The sequence below is a fragment of the Melanostigma gelatinosum genome (genome assembly GCF_949748355.1).
Source record: "Melanostigma gelatinosum genome assembly, chromosome: 15".
Lineage (NCBI taxonomy): Eukaryota > Metazoa > Chordata > Actinopteri > Perciformes > Zoarcidae > Melanostigma > Melanostigma gelatinosum.
The window spans coordinates 12,260,010-12,276,878 of NC_136648.1; the positions used below are offsets into that span (position 1 = coordinate 12,260,010).

The following is a 16,869-nucleotide window of genomic DNA, read 5'->3' on the forward strand; positions in this document are numbered from 1 at the left end:
GTGTTTCGGGGGCTGCATCCAAGTTTAGCTGAGGAGAACGTGGTGGTTAATCATATCAGTCTACTTTGGGAGTTAATATTATACAATTCTATCTCAGTCCTCCTAAAACCCTGGCCACGACGCTGCTTGTACAGATGTAATGTTTTATCATTAAGTGGATGCATCATTGTTTGTATTTGTAATATGATTGGAAATATATTTGTTTTAAACATAAAAAGGCATCCATGTTTTGACGCCACCATTTGACATCAGTGCCAATATTAAAACATATGTGGGCTTGTGGCCTATCACCATAGACTGTAAATCATCCAAATAAGTAACAAGAATCTGATCTCAAGGAAAGATGGCTTGATGGGAATTTGTTTTTAGCTGACGTCTTTTCGGAGCATTTACTTTAACCCCTGTAGAGTATGCCAATTATTTGCTTCAAGTGCGAGAGGAAGAGGAATTAAATCATTCTGAACTCAATCTGTGTTGAAAATTAAGCAAAATGCATAAATGATGGGTTTGGTTAATGATGCTGTTATATATTCTTTTCTCAATCAAATCCCTCCATCCAGCTCATGGCAACAAGTGTCCATCAGCACTGAGGTGAAGTCAGGGCGGTGGGCCACGACAGATCACAGATCAGAGCAACAGTGGAATTTGTCACCTTCTGCAGCAGCAGATCAATGATAATTACCCAGCTGACATGAGTACAGTTATAACTTTACAGGATCAAGAACAGAGGGAGAGGGAGATGAAGGAAGAAGGGTTGAAGGGCTGTGGGCCACACTTAGCTCTGAGCTGATCGACACTGTGTGAGATATGGCTGTGACCGGCCCCGAGGCCTGGCCTTATAGAGGCTCAACAAGCCATTACCGCCTTCCTTCACAGGGCAATGCAGGCCCAGAGTTTGTGTGTGCTGATGTGTGTGTGTTTTCAAAGCTGCCGAAAGGAAATCGGTTTGGTATGGCAGCTCACACATCAACATGAAGCTGGTAAAATGCCTTTACAACCAATCATACTCCACAGAAGAGCCATTTAAGTCGAAGATTTAAGTCTTGGTTCTTTTGGTGACACCTGTGGTTACTGGTTTCTGGACCAACAACTGCAAGTGTCAGGTATCAGTAAGACCCAAAGTTACATTTCAAACAACATGTGTATCAACCAGTTTGGGAGGCAAACGCCTAACGAGGCTACACTGTCAGAAATGCAAGAGAAGAAGAGCAACACACCTCTCTATTGAGAGCACAGCATCATTGCTTAACGTTCTTTTACTGTGAAAGAAGATTAAAGAAGAACAGCTATCCTCCGTCTTCCTCAATATACCTGCGCAGGCTTTTCTCTTCTTCATGTCCAGTATGTAGCAGTACTGTATCGTAGCCTAGTACCATTTTCCTGTGCTGGTAATGCAGATTAAAAAACATTTCAAAACTAGTGCCGAGATATCCTGATTCTTATATCCTACAGAAACTTTGGATCATAAGTCAACTCTGCTGCGTCATTCCCTCCCTGCTTGATAAATGGCTTCTTCTTTTAAACTTTAAACTCAAATGCAGGCTGTCTGCACAAACGTTTTCGTCTCTAGCCCAACTGGATGACACCATCAGGGATATTTACTCAGTGTTGACGCAGCCCGTCCAGAATCACAAGCTACTGTCCCGACACGACAAGTCAACTGATCTTCATGTGTAAAAACTAAATGTTCCCCAGAAGGAAATTCTAAACTAAAAATACATGTTTTTGAGATTATAGCTGTGTTTGAATAAATGTGAGTGTATTCGCAGAGTTACATTGACAACATTGATCATTGACAACATACTGCCCACTAATGCTCAAACTGTGATTTGATACCAGCTCAGCATTCTGCTGTTTTGTGGATTGCCCAGCTCTGTGGTGAGGTGTTCATTCACTAAACTTTCTTCTTCTGCATGTACATAGTTGTTGCTTTTCGACCCTGTGACCAACTTTGTGGTTTGGGCGCTTGTTCAGCAACAGCCAAGTCATTTAATCCGGCGTAAAGTTAAGAAACGAAGGAAAGGAGACAGAAAAAAATAGCAGACAGGGTCAGTGACAACCCAGGGCAAATCATCTTCATCTCCAAAGATCCTCTGGGATCTCTCTTTCTCTCTCTCACACACACACACACACACACACACACACACACACACACACACACACACACACACACACACACACACACACACACACACACACACACACACACACACACACACACACACACACACACACACACACACACACACACACACACACACACCATTCATTGGTTGGCAGATGATGAGGTCTCTCTTTTAGTGACTCCCGGCCAGGATTTCTATTGTTCAGTCTGAATGTGAATCCAGGGGTTTTAGATGGATGACCTAGTTAAGCTTTTTGAAAAGTGACATGAGTACCCGTAACAATAAAGTAATACAGACTCTCAAGCAGAATTGTTAGTCTGGAACTGTGGAAGTGATCTCAGCACAGACATTTGCTGTATGACAAGAGATACTCAACCAAAAAGGCTTCAAGGTTTTCACCAAAGCCTTTAAATATTTTGAAGTTGAGGTCTCTTCTAATCAAGTGCAGAATGTTCCTTATTGTTCCTTATAATTATCATTGCCTGCTGTCCTTTGTAAACATTAACATAACATTTGGGTCGAAAAAAGTAGTAGAACCAAGACTGCATTTTAATACGTCATACACCTGAAATAATATATTGTTCAACTACATTGAAAACAAAATGTCTGGCAACTATTTTAACAATAATTATTAATTGTATTCACTTAGCCAATATAATAAGCAAACATTTCCTGCTAACAGCTGTTTCAACTCCTTTTAAATTGAGCCACATTGGTTGTCGTGAAAAGGACGATTTGTGAACCTGTTTTAGAACAAAAACACAAGTTCTAGAAAATGTACATTTGCAATTATATTTGGAAGCCTAAATGAGTGACGAAAAACCTAATGGGTACTTAAATTATTGTAACTTCGCAAAGAGGTTTAGGAGGAGTTATGGTTACATTTGTCAGCAGACGTTGATGTGATATTTTGGTTTGGACTGAAGATAAAAGATCTCTGAAAAGGCAGAACGTTATCTTTAATCATTGATGACTTTCCATCCTAAACCCTCACTTTAACTACTGATGATTTCCAATAGCCCGATTTGGCCCAACCTCACACATAAACACACACGCACACACACACACACACACACACACACACACACACACACACACACACACACACACACACACACACACACACACACACACACACACACACACAAACACACACACACACACACACAGACACACTGGCCCCTGCATCCACTAATCTATAGCAGACAAATGAGGCTGGGCTAACAGAGTGGGGCAGAGAGAGAAAAGATTGACTCAGACTGAGAGGCCTAATTAGCAGAGACTCATTAGGAGTCTTTAAGAGGCTGTGATTAGGGATGTTTGTTCACACAGCATGCTGCTGCTGCTGGGCTTAATGACTGGGACTGATCACTTGCTAGTTTAGCCTACAGCGTGACGGGGGGGCTGGAGGAGGGTTGAAGCATGAAAGAAGTGCTATGTAGCTGTGCTCCATGCAATTCATTTGTCTGCAGTTAACTGATATTAAACACAGGAAAAAGAGCATCTCTCAGCTTTTTTGACATCACTGTGTGCTAAAGTTATGAATCCCATCAGCGCTCAGTTCATACGGTTACAATTTGTTCAATTTAGGCATCGATTGTAAATACATTTGGGGCAAATGTTTCTCTCGCGTTTGTGCATTAAAGCGATAGCTCTCGTTTTTACTTTTGTTTTTTGAACAAATTAAACAGACAGGATAAGTGAGTCTTAGAGGTAATGGAAGGCAGATTTTGTTACTTTATGACAGACAGATTAACTACCGTTTCCAGTCTGTAGATTTAGTGGAACGTGATATCGACCTTCTCATCAAACTCTTGGCAAGAAAGTGAATACCTGAACCACATGCTGTGGCATCTAAATGTCTGTTTGTGTCCAGATTAAACGAACAGAGGCCCACATCATGTTAATTCGTGAGGTCAAGAGATGCTTGTAGGTGGATGTTTTTTGTAACTTTGGAGAGAGTTGCCCATACTTGTAGATTTTATGCTAAGCTAATACCTTCCAAGCCATAGCTCCATTCAACACACAGAGATGTGAGAGTTGCATTGACTCTCTCGTCTTAGTTTACTGTTGTTTAGATGGAGTCTGCATAGCAGAGCAGTTTGCACCTTCTTTCAGCTAAGAGCTAATCAGGTTGCTGCAGTAGCCGAGTGACGCGTGATTTGCCTCCTTGTTTTTCGCTCTCTCTTCCTTAAGGCTCAAACTCATTTCAATAATCAGAGCATTCCCCCCCCCCCCCCCCCTACACCCCCACCAATCTAAAAGTTTACCACTGAGCCCGAGCTCTTGGCTTTATAAACCCCAAACCCCTTCACTTAAATCTGATAAGAATCCCAGCACTATTGTGATACGATTTTCCCCCTCGGAAGTCCGTCCATGATCCCGCATTTCCCTGAGTCCCTCTCGTTCCACTTCCTGAACTGGGGTGGATTGTCTGGAATAAACTCCAATCCTCCTTAAAAGAAGAGAGCAGTGAAGGGGGGAGGGGGTGAGGGGTGGGGGGGAGTAAAAGCCGAGAGGATCAAGGATGCGAAGGCCAAAGCAGAGGATCCGACAGAGCAGAAAGTAGAGTTAGCAACTGTGTCTCCTGTCATTGAACTCCTCCAGCTGCTGTCTGTGATTATCTTCAACACCCTCTCACTTATCCACCCATCCATCCATCCACCCATCCATCCATCCATCCATCCACCCATATCCCATCACTTTGTGCATATCTCCCTGCAGTTCAGCCCCCGGCCTCTAGGGAGTGCTGCAGCAGTGCGCCTCTGCGGGGTCTGCAGTGGCGCATTTGGTTGCAGCAAGCGGCGGGACTGATCCATTTGTTTGTTTTCTGAATCCAGGATTTGCAGAGATAGATTAGACAACAAAAGCATATGGAAAAGATAAAGAACACTTAGGTAATGGACTTTGGCGGCCTCTCTAACACAGCAGAGAACTCATCCTCTTTCCATCTCTCATCTCTCCTCCTTTCTCTCTCTTCTCTAAATATGTTTGTTCTTTTTTTTTATAGCAGACACTCTCTGAGAACAGAAGAGGCTCCAGCTGTTTGTGAGGATGGAGGGGTTGGCTTGAAGAAGAGCAGTGAACAAAGTGTAACAGAGGAGATGTGCACCAACCAGACCTTGGCCTTTGGTTTCATTTGCTTTCCAACTACATGGAAGTTGACATTGTTGTGTAGTATGGGAGGCTTCGCAGCAAAAACAAGTACGATAAGAACGTTTTTTGTTGTTGTTGCAGACAAAACAATAAAAAACCCAAACCAATCGAATGTCAGATCTGTTTCAAATAAATGCATGTAAAAATAAATGTATGTAATAGTGAACTGTTCTTCTACAGCTTTATTTGATCACATTAGGCCAGAGGTGCTCCCTTTTTTCCTTTTTAAATAATATTTATTCATGTATTGATAATGCTCATTCCCCTCACATATTATCAGACATGTGAAAACACTACAAACATTTGTTCTCACACACCAACACACATCCATAATCCAGAGCACATGGTTTCTCACCAACACAACTAAAACCCAAGCAAGCCATCTTGTTACCAAACTACTGGGAACCACATTATGAATGAAACTGCATATGAAGCCCCTTTATGTTTTGTTAATGTCAAATTTCTGCTATTTTGTCTGTCTGGTGCCAAAAGAAAAGAAGAGATGTTTTGTTTATAGCTCCAACTTGAGGTACTTCGTGGAAGAGAGGGCCATCTGACATGACTAGAGGACGCAGAGTGATTGGTGCGTATCAGAAGTACCGTATGTGTTTGCTGATGCATCCGGATGTGAATGACATATTGTGTCTTCTAAGCTCATCTAAAGTGTGAGTATGTGATACATGAGCATTGTAAATATCTTAACTTCTGAGTGTATTTAGCAACCGTTTGCAGGACGCCGAGGGATAAAGTGATGATTATCGGAGTGACCAGTTCTGGGTCATGCATCACGGTGGAAGCTTGGATCAGTGTGAGTCATTTGATGGTTGCTTTTATCAAAATCAACTTTATTTCCTCACATGTTACCATATAGCAAATTGACATTGACACTAGCATTCATCCACAGCAGGTAAAGACTAAACTTCCTGACCCTCCTCTGCATACATGTTTAGGTCGGGTTGTCAGCAAATGACTGCAGAAATTCTGTTAAGAATGTTTTGTTTTTATGTGCTAATTTTCATGAATAGAATAAAAACTATTAACTTCACGTGTGAAGGACTTTAATTTAAACCAGTTTTAGTAATGAAGTCTATGTTTCATTACATTCATGAAAGAACATTTGCTCTGGTGATTGTTTAGTGTGATTGAGTTTAGAGTTTAAACAACACTTGGAAAATGATCGTAAGTAATAGATCCAACAGACTTCATTATTTTATGAAGGGATCAAGAAACACACACATACAGACACACACGTGCACACACACACACACACACACTCACACACGTGCACACACACAGGTCTTTTAAATAACAAATACCAAACAGCTTCAGTAACCCAAGTCCTCTGAATTATCACCTCCCTGCTTGTGGCTGTTTATGAATACAAATTGAATTTCCACTGCAACCTTGTCGCAGTCATGGCTCATTTGATTTATTCCTTAATGAATATTTCCCCTTTTCAACTCAGGAGATGGGAAAACATTTCCACGCTAAATGAGACCCGGCTTTTATTGTAGCCCATTCTCTCCTACATCTAGAAGTACATTACACTTATGGTTGTGTTGCTGCTTTGGATTGAACAAGGTTGTTCCATTTAGTGTGGGAGGGGGGGGGGGGGGGGGGGGGGGGGGACTGTAAAAAAGAGTGGGTTGTACCTGCAGTTTGTAACGGCATGTTGTGCCTGCTTTTCTCTCTAATAGCTGAACTCTGACATTTCTTCTTCTTCTAAAAGACACCTGCATTTCTCTGTCTTACACTGAATTAGGAAAATGTCATAGAAGGTAGAGACAGATAAGGAGATCTGCACATTGGATTCAGAGACTAAACCCACCGTATTGACTGTGCAGTGTGATAAAGATGCTCGTAGCCACATCGCTCAGCGACTACTGTTAGACAGATTCCACACAAAGACCATTTACCTGTTAATGTTGTGTAGATAATGTGCAATTGACCGCACACCTACTAAATAATGCAGCGGCTTGTTTGGGGCAATAAGGAGAATTTAAATAGTATTGATAGGCTAAGCTGCCATGGACTAGGATGTATAGAGTCAGAAAGCCCCACTCTGTATTGATCAAAGAGTGGGCTTAAAGCAGAATAGCTCGGAGTTTGTGAACAAATGAGGAAAAAACAAGGAAACTGAATAATAGCAGTGTGGAGTGATTGGTCAGAGCGGTGGAGGAGGAGAAGGTGAATGGTGCAGGAGGTAGAGGAAGAGGGGAGGAGGAAGAGGAATGATGTAGAGAGAGACGGAGTGAGCGTTAGACAAGGAGACGTCGGGGCCGTCTATCCATCCAGCGCATCGCCGGGGGCCACCGGAGGAGTAAAGTTGTTAACGAGTGTGTGGACAGTGGTGTCAGGCAGAGCGGAGCTCCATCAGGGAAATGAGACGCCCGGGTTCTATTATGGCCCCAGGTGCATTATGGGAGGACAAAAGGAAACTTTTGCTAGAAATAGATTATAGACAACGAAAAGAAGACAAGAGAATTCACATGTTGTGTTTATTGTATTTAGAGATTTTGGCTTTTTTTTCAATTTCTTTAATTTACTCCTTTTCCTTTCCCTTGCAGACAGTTGTTTTTATCTCTTCCATCTTTGTATGTATAGAAAACTATCATATGAATCTATTTTTAAGTGGACACGCTGGTGCCTTCTGAGCATTATTATCAATTTTAAGCATTTGATCCGTACATTTATCAGCAAATATATACAGATTATAAAGTATAAGATTGCTGTAAATTTTCATAGAGTCGCTGTGCCTTTATTTACCACAGCCTGATTTTTACAGGTATATTTTATCACATTTTCAGTTGATTTGATAATCAAATCAATATTTCAGTTCTCATTTCATCCACCTCAACCATCACAACATACTTGGTTGTTGTACAAGCTGAGACTGGAAGCTAAAAGAGTCAATACTGCAGTGCAGTTCACTACATACAAGCTACACTGAGAAAAATTGAAACGGCCGAGGCATTTACTTAAATTGCATTTTCATATTGGTCTAATCGAAAATTGTGGTTTACTGTTTAAACCTGTTTTGTTCAGTGTGCCTGAAAGCAAACATAATACTAACAGTGTGTCATATGTTGATATACTGCATGTTGATATACGGTACTGTAAAAGGGCCACAATGTGATACATATAAGCAGCTGCGTCTAAGTAAGTTCCCTATTCCGACATGTGTCCCCTAAAGATTTCACAATAAATGGTAAAGAATATTTTTGCCTCATGCAGGAGGTTTCTGCAGGTCTGCAGATGTGAATCTTGGAGATGTTCATGACAATAGTTATAATGTTAATGTGTTATACATTTCAAATGCAGAGGCTAAACGGATATACTACCACCAGATTGATGTCTATGACATTATAAATATGCTTTAAACAGAATGCTGTGAGCAGCAGAAATGTTTTAATGTCCGTGGAGCTTTTTTATTTTTTAATGATTTAAAAAAAAAATTGTATATGAAAATGCCACACCTTCTGTAAAGACGCTAAAGGAGGACACAGAATATCACGGTTAAGATTATTTTAGATATTTTAGATTACGTGTGCTGATACTATTAATCTGAATGTGTTTTTCTCTGAATGGCTGATCTGTATTCCACTAAAACCTCAAGAAGTCATTTAACTCACTTTGTGCTTGATCTGATGGAAATATCTGCAGCATCTCATCTCATCTAAGGCAGATATTTTTCTTCACCGACAAACATCTCTTAGCTCGTGTTGTTCTGTCGCAGGAGTTAACAGCGCTTTAAGCTGGATGCATGACAAGTCTGCAAAAAACAACCAATTTACCAAAGATACGCGTCATGCATCCTTCAGTTATTATGAAGAAGCCTCGCTTTTAATCTGTTGTGATCAGTATCAATGAAGAAGAAAAACATGTTTCTCTGAGCATTAGTGGGTGTAGTGTGTTAGTGTATGTACAGTGCAGCTCCTGAGCGGCCTCAGGCTGTGTGCTTAGTGAGGATTGTAATGGGGCAGCTTTAAAGGGGGATTAATGCAGTACAGCAGAATGAGGAAAACACTCCTGTAGAAAAAAACACATGCAGTAATTAAAAGGACAACTACACTATAAGGATAAGGATTGTCATCGTACGAACATACAACGGAATTTAGATAAAGAATCAGAAATATATGTTATAGATGACAGACTGACTTTATACATGTCTGCTCTAAATGGTGATGCTACACTTCAATAATTATCTTTCACCTGGAAAATGCTATTTTCTACGGTAACTGTTATCTTGTTGGTCTTTAAAGTGTTAGTTTCTCTCTCCTTTCATCTTCAAGTATGTCAACGGATCACAAGTTCACATTTAATTTCCAATATTCTAATATATTCTAATATATATTCTAATAGCTCAGCCTATTTTAGCCACCTCCCCTCTTAGCCTCTGATGTTCCCTCTTTGCATGATAAACAGCTTTTCAGCCCTCAGAATATGTATGTGGCCCATATTTATTCATATGTGCGGTATGTGAGCGCAGACAATTCTGCTTTGGGTGTGGGAGAGGAAATATATAAATAAGAAAGTAAATAAACAGTCAAAATAAACAGCCAGGGTAATAAGGTTAACTATTTAGAGTTTTTTGAGATTGATACTTGCAGGGAGAGCTTCAGGAGAGGGCAAAATTAATGACAGCATACATAATACCATTGGGATACTTAGGAGTGTGTCCAATACTTTAAGTAATAGCGTTAATGGCGAATTTGAAGGAATTTAATTTTCGACATCAAACAGCAGCGCCTTTAGAAAGCCACCACCCTCACGCCTCCGAGAGCTTCCGAACTCGCTTCCTCTCAGAGGGAGGAAGAGGAGGAAATCATCCTCTGTGGTGGCGGGCATGCAGGGAGGCAGGTGGCTAAAAACTTCCAAGCAGAACAGCCTCTCAAGTCGCAGGGTGACGCTTGTTAGGCTCAGGCCCAGAGGAGGGAGCATGGCCAGTAAGTAAGGTTATTGGGAAATAATTAGCCTAGCACAGGAATCAGCGGGGATAGCAAAGTCCTCTGGGTAGAAACGCCACTGCCCCTGGCCTTGTTTCCACAGCTAATTAACTTTGAAGAGAGCCTATTAATAAGGTTGCCGTCATAGAAAAAGCCTGAAACTATATGCAGAGGCAACTTTTTTGGTGAGGAAGAGGCTGGAATTCAATTTATACACGAAACACAAAGAAACACTCAAGACATAACTGCGAAATTAATGCAAAACGAGTTGGTCTTTGTGGGTATTTCTGCTAAAAGTTCTCTCTTCATACAAGTCAAACACTATTCAGCAACATATCAACCTCCCCTCAGCGTCACATTGTCCCATCAATTCCATGAAAATTTGCCCCAGATCGGTTGGTCCCCACTTCCACCTACTCAGTTGACGTCATCCCCAAGTGGCCACATGTCCCCTTACCTGTCATCCCAGAAACAGCTGGTGTTGCCACTGCTCAGGTCCAGGTCTAAAAAATAAAATAAAAAAAATCCAGCCTTAGCCTCAGGCTGTAAGAGAGCGACGCAGACCTCAGCGCCTAATCACCCCCTCCCACGACAGCACTCATCAAGACAGCAGTTCCAACAAATCAATCTCCCTCTGACAGTTCATTTAGACTGAATTAATTTGGAATTAGGGGCCATTACTGCAATTGGCAGGCGTGGATATTCCCCTAACGCAGGCTGTTATCCTGCTTTGGGGATAAAGAAAAGGAGCCAGCTTTTCTTTTTTTTCCATCTTTCTTTTTCTGTAGGATCGACTGGATAAGGTGTTTTTCAGTGCTGATCGCAGGGCTGAGGGAGGGAGGCATTGGATTTTCAGTTTAACTAAATCATCATTGTTCTCAATCAAAAGTCAGACTCTGCTGATTGTTTTTTTCTGTATTTTCTCTGGATACCAAATGGAAGTGAAATAGGTGTTTAATGAGGGTCGTTGCTCTATCGACTGTCAAATTGTTGCCAGGGGCCAATTAAAAGTCTGATAGTCTGCTGTTAAAGCAGAGAAAACAATGAATCGGGAGAAACACAAGACACAAGACAGAACCGAAGGACTGATGAAGTGCTTTTAAAAGGTGCATAATACGAGATTGGGAGTTTTGATTGCATGTCAACAGCTCTCAACGTGGCAGCGCCTGAGCCAGCAGCTCGTAGCTAACGGTGCTAACTGCACTAACAGCACAAACTATGGCAAACACGCTTAAAGAGCCAACATACCTTAAGGGAATGGAGGGTGGGGGATATGCTTCTGCGGCGACGCTATCGGTTGGGTTGCCGTTAGCTGTGAGCTAACCAGTGGGGCACACTCACATGCACTCACATGCACTCACATGCATTGAAAGAACACACAGCCGGCCCTGCTATATGCCAACAAAGAATGTGGAAGCTTGGATAACAACACACACGGAGGGAGAGCAACTTTATTTTCTGCTCAGGTAGACATTACTCCACGTCTTTACATTGCAAACACTTATTTGCTGCTATATCAATTCTCTGAATGCCATACATTGTCATTGTTCCTGATAGTTAGAGAGGGATAATAGACAATAAAAAATAAGAAGGGTTGCATCTTTTGTGGCATATTAAAGGGATTTTTCTTGCAACTCTATAGCCCACAGGTCTGCCAACATGATATATGCCTAAACCGTTGACTAAAATAAATAAAAAGCCCAGTTGATGAGACACAAAAGCAGGATTTCTAAACCTCAGCACATTTCACAGCAAAACTGAGAATCGTTTTTCTATGAGTAAGTGAGTTCTGTGATGAGGCCTTATGTTCAGTGTAGCATTATAGTTGATCTGCAGCTGATCTGCTGAGCAGACTGGGCCTCTCTCTCCTGCTGGGAGGCAGCAGCTTGTTGTTTAGTTTACCCAGGGTTCATGACCCAGTGACCCAGGGGTTTGACCGAGAGAACTCAGCTCCATGGAGACGCCGCTTTGAAACGATAAACACTCCAACATCACACGTACTATCGCACAGGGAAACACACATGCAGGCACATGAAAGAAATGTATTTAACTCTAAAACAAAAAAGCACAACATGACTTTCTGAGCTCATTTGTTTGGTGCAGTGGGCTTTTCTCATACAATATTAGGCTTTTTTGATCAAGTCAATATGTTGGTCAGGTTAGTTGTCAGAATAAAAGCGCGAGACCATCTTTGTGATTTTCCACCATTGTTCAACAACTGCAGAAGAAGAAATTATCCTCAGAGGAGGCTAATAAACCAATAATAGACTGCACTGCTATGACAAGGTCAGGTTGTGCTTTGAATAAGGGACGTGACTAAAGGCTACTTCTGCGGTCTGCACGCAGGCTGTTTCTGTCCTGTATGTACAACTTGTCATGTGCATTTTGAACCTGCCTCCCAACAGAAGTTCAATCATCAGCTCACACTAATGCATTGTTTAGATTTAGGAGGTGTACGCATCGGCTCCTCATGGTTACCCATGTTGCCCTAATGTTAGCAGAGACGTTTAGGTGCACATTCACTGAAGCATAACTCCAACTTGAAAAGTGAAGCCAATGTAGAAGTGCCTTAATCTCGCATTCTTTCTAATAGCCATCAGGAGGGGTGACTATAAGGGCGAAAAAGGTCAGATTGTATCGACGTCTATGAGAAAATGACCCTGTATTGGTTCCTTCCCTATTTGCAATGAAACTTACTGTCCACCGTTTTATTTGACAGTCCAAATAATAATTGAATACTAGTGCATGTATTTCTTTTTTTATTTTCAGTTTTATTTTAGCCAATTCTATATTCATACATCCAGTTTTGGCACTTTGTGTTGTCAACATAGCCGGCGAGTTATACGAGGTGTACGCTGGGAGGAGCTCATCTGTCCAGCCATGAGATCAGAGTAAATATTAACACTGACACACTGCTGTGGAAATACCTCAGTGACTTATAGGGGCTACGCGGAGCAGGGCAGGAGGATGAGTGGGAGGAGAAGAAAGACGAGTGGACGCAGACATTAAGGTGAGCCAAAAGGTAAACGGCAGGGCAACACACACACATAACCCCGAATACACACTTGGACACACACACACACACGCACACTAATACCTCTCAGCCCTCCCTCATTGACACTCTAAACCCCAAACACCTCTATCCCTCTGATGACATGTTCCTTCAACACCTACACAGAGCTCGCCGAGGAGCATACAGCCAAGTCTTCAGCTGACTCAACAACTACACACGCACACACACACACACACACACACGGCCTTTTTTTAAATTTATTACATGACGTCCATACTTGGATCCAACTTCTCAGAAATAAATGCACAAATAAACGCACTTTACAAAGCAATAAAAGCAGCTAGGTTGCCGATATTACATAACCATACAAGATGTTTTCTTCTTTGATTTTGGGAGAGCATAAGAAGTGACTCAAGGATTTTTTTGGGGGTCAATCACTTTAGTCGTTGTTGTTACTTTATTGTTTAAAGAGACAGTACAGGTGAATAGGGTAAAGATTTCAACTCACGGATGTCACCATGAACTAGTTGAAACTTACAATAAGAAGATTCTTTTTTTATTCCAAATTTCCTGAAATGTTACGTTCAAATATGCAAATTAAATAAGGTAATATCTAATGCTAACTTTAGGTGAATTTAGGAGAAATCTACAGATGAAAATAGACAAAGTGAAGTCAAATAAACACCTCAATGAGTATTTTGGAATTTTTCTTTCCTAGTCTGAAAAAAAGACGCAAAATAGCCCAAAATCAGAAAATTGACCAGTGTATGAAAAACCCCAATGTTAGTGTCTCGCCTTAAAAGCTGAGGAAAGGATGTTGTGATCTGAGCTGATGATTAAAGCACACAAAGCAGGTTGCGGGTTCGAGAATGATCACATTACGAATACATGCTAAAGCCGAGAGCAGACAGTGCGGCCCTCTATTTATCATGTTTTCGGACCGAGGCAGAATGTTCCATCAGCCTGAGAAATATGACGGTGATTACCGACACGCTCTCAGGTTTCAATGCAGGTAGGGAAGGGATTTGTGTGTGTGGTGGTCTGTATGGATGCCAGAAAATGATTATGTGTATGGTGAGAGACGTAGGAAAGAGAGGAGAAAGAAGAGGAGAGAGATGTGGTGAAAAGAAGTTCATGTTACATATTGATAGTCGGGGTGTAACATTTCAGCACTGGACTGATAATAGAGTCAACACACACTGCCCAGGTTTAGGGGCAGAGGGATGTATATGAGGAATGCAAGAGGGTCAAATAAAAGCTTTTCTTCACCACAAACTCATACACACTCACTCAAACTAGACAGAGTCAACCATAAATAGGTTAATCTACAGTGCTGTGAAAATCCTTTGAGTATGAAAATACAACTAATGACATTCAGGTTGTGTTAAAGCAACAGTTCACATCTTGCAAAATACTCTTATTCACGTTTTTACCTATCGATAAAAAAAATGGATACCACTCTGACAGTAAATATGAAGCCACATACAGCAGCCAGTTAGCTTAGTAGCTTAGCAAAAGACAGGAAACAGGTGGTCTAGCTCTGTCCAAAGGTAACATAATCCCCCATCAAAGCTCAATAATTAACATGCGGTACCTCAGTTTAATCGTACAGAAGTAACCACCTGCAAAACCAAAGTATACTTTACACTTGTGTTTTTGTACAAATTAAAACAGACAAGATACACAATGTTAATTAGTCAGAGAAGCTGATTTATTTTAACCTTTGGACAAGGCTAGCTGTTTCCCCCTGTTTCCAGTCACTATGCTAAGCTAAGGTAAATGTCTGCTCACTGTAGCCTTGTATTTACCGCTAAGACAAGTGATCAATCTTCTCATCTAACTCCCAGCAAGACAGCAAATAAGCGGATTCAATTGTTTATCAGGAACTAATAAACTACAAAGAGCCACCGGGAGAACGCTCAACAGGCTGATTCTTAAATGATTACATGAACAAATAAAAGGCAGTGTGAGGGAGGCAAAGGACATCAACAAACTGATTTATTTTATGTACCGTATTTAAAACAAAAATAAATACAGAAAGTGTCGAAGAAACATATAAAACCTATTAGTGGGACTTTTCATGGGATGTTCAAAGCATCATGTTGCTCCTGCACAAACAAGATTTGAAGATTATGAGCAACAGAGACGCAGACTAATCACTGGATTTGTTGTGGGAAATCCTGGGATTTTCTGTGAGAGATACATGACCTTAAGCCATTAGACAGCATGTGGCAATACCATTAAATAAAAAATTCGAACATAATTATTCATGTAAAGAATAGCCTGGGAGCTCATTTGGTAAAGCTATGGCGTAATGCTTTAACAGACAAAATCATAAAATCCTTTTCAGATCATCATTCAAACCTTCCACTGACTAGTACAGAGAAATGTTTTGTGTTGTGAGGATTTTTGGAGTCTGTGTGCTTTTATCAATGACACTGGTGAACAGAAAAATTGGAAAGGGCGTGGAAGGGGGAACCATTAATGTGCTCCTTTTATTTCCATCCTCATAAACATAATTCAGTTTCTTTACATAAATTCCAAGGCACTTACAGCTTTATTAAGTCTTTCAACTGAACTTTTGGTCTCGAGGTGCAGACAAACTCCCAGTGTGTTCACATAACTGATCCTGAATGGTGACCCCTGGGAGCAAGAGAAAGGGGCGTCAGGGGAGAACAGAAGTAGGGACATGGCGGAGGGAAAGGAGAAGCACAACAAGACGGGGGATGAAAGAGATAGATGGGAAAATGCGGCAGAGAAAAAGGAGGAAAGGAGGATTGAATTGGGGACGCTTGGGGAGGGTCGGATGGGGGAACGAGGGAAGGTCGTGGTTCTCAGCGGAGGGTGCACGCGCTCTGAGGTAGCAGTGTGGAACCACCCAGGGCCTTGTAATAGTTAAATCATATCAATTAACCATGGGGCATCAGGGGATTAGGGCTTAATCTCTCCCTTGAGAGAGAGAAACAGTAAATTAGAAATGAAAGAAAGGAGAGAAAAATAAGAGATCATAAACAGCCGCGTTGAAAGGGAGATAGCTGACATGATGAATTACAGAGCATGAAAAATTATGTTAAATGAAGAAATGGCCTGAAGGATGACTTCTTGTTCACTTGTTACCAACAATGACGTGGTAAATTACTATACAGCAAATGAGCAGTGTGGGGACACATTTGCATTTCCCTATCAGCAGTGATGGGACCAGAAGTGGCATTTAGGGATTAAAAACAACACAAAACAGGAGATAATCCCACAGCTCGGCCACACCCGCCTGGGAAATGACTTACGCCATTTTCAATTTGGATGAGGGCTCGGAAGAAGAAAAGGGGTACGAATAAATTTACCCCCTCCCTCCAAAGCCTCGTTGCCCCCTCAGATTTAGAAACATCTACATTTGATTGAAAATGAAATCATATACACGAAGAAAAGGTATATATGGCAGAGGTTTGGGGGATCTATATTTGGGGGAAATTGAAGGACTGAGCTTTGGGGGTTCAAGAAAGAGGAGAGGAGCCCCTTTGGTGTACATGCAAAAATGGCTGAAGTGGGTAATGGAGCCGTGAGGTAAGAGGATTAAGATCAGCATTGGGTCAGGACTGATAGTGAGGAATGGGGTGATGGAGGGACAAAA

General features: G+C 41.4%; 1 protein-coding gene across 1 annotated transcript in view; it reads right to left on the minus strand.

Annotated features, from left to right (window-relative positions):
• nsun4 (NOP2/Sun RNA methyltransferase 4) overlaps positions 1-16,869 on the minus strand; it is a 47,062-nt gene that overhangs the window by 1,922 nt on the left and 28,271 nt on the right. The gene's annotated exons all lie outside the window — the stretch shown is intronic.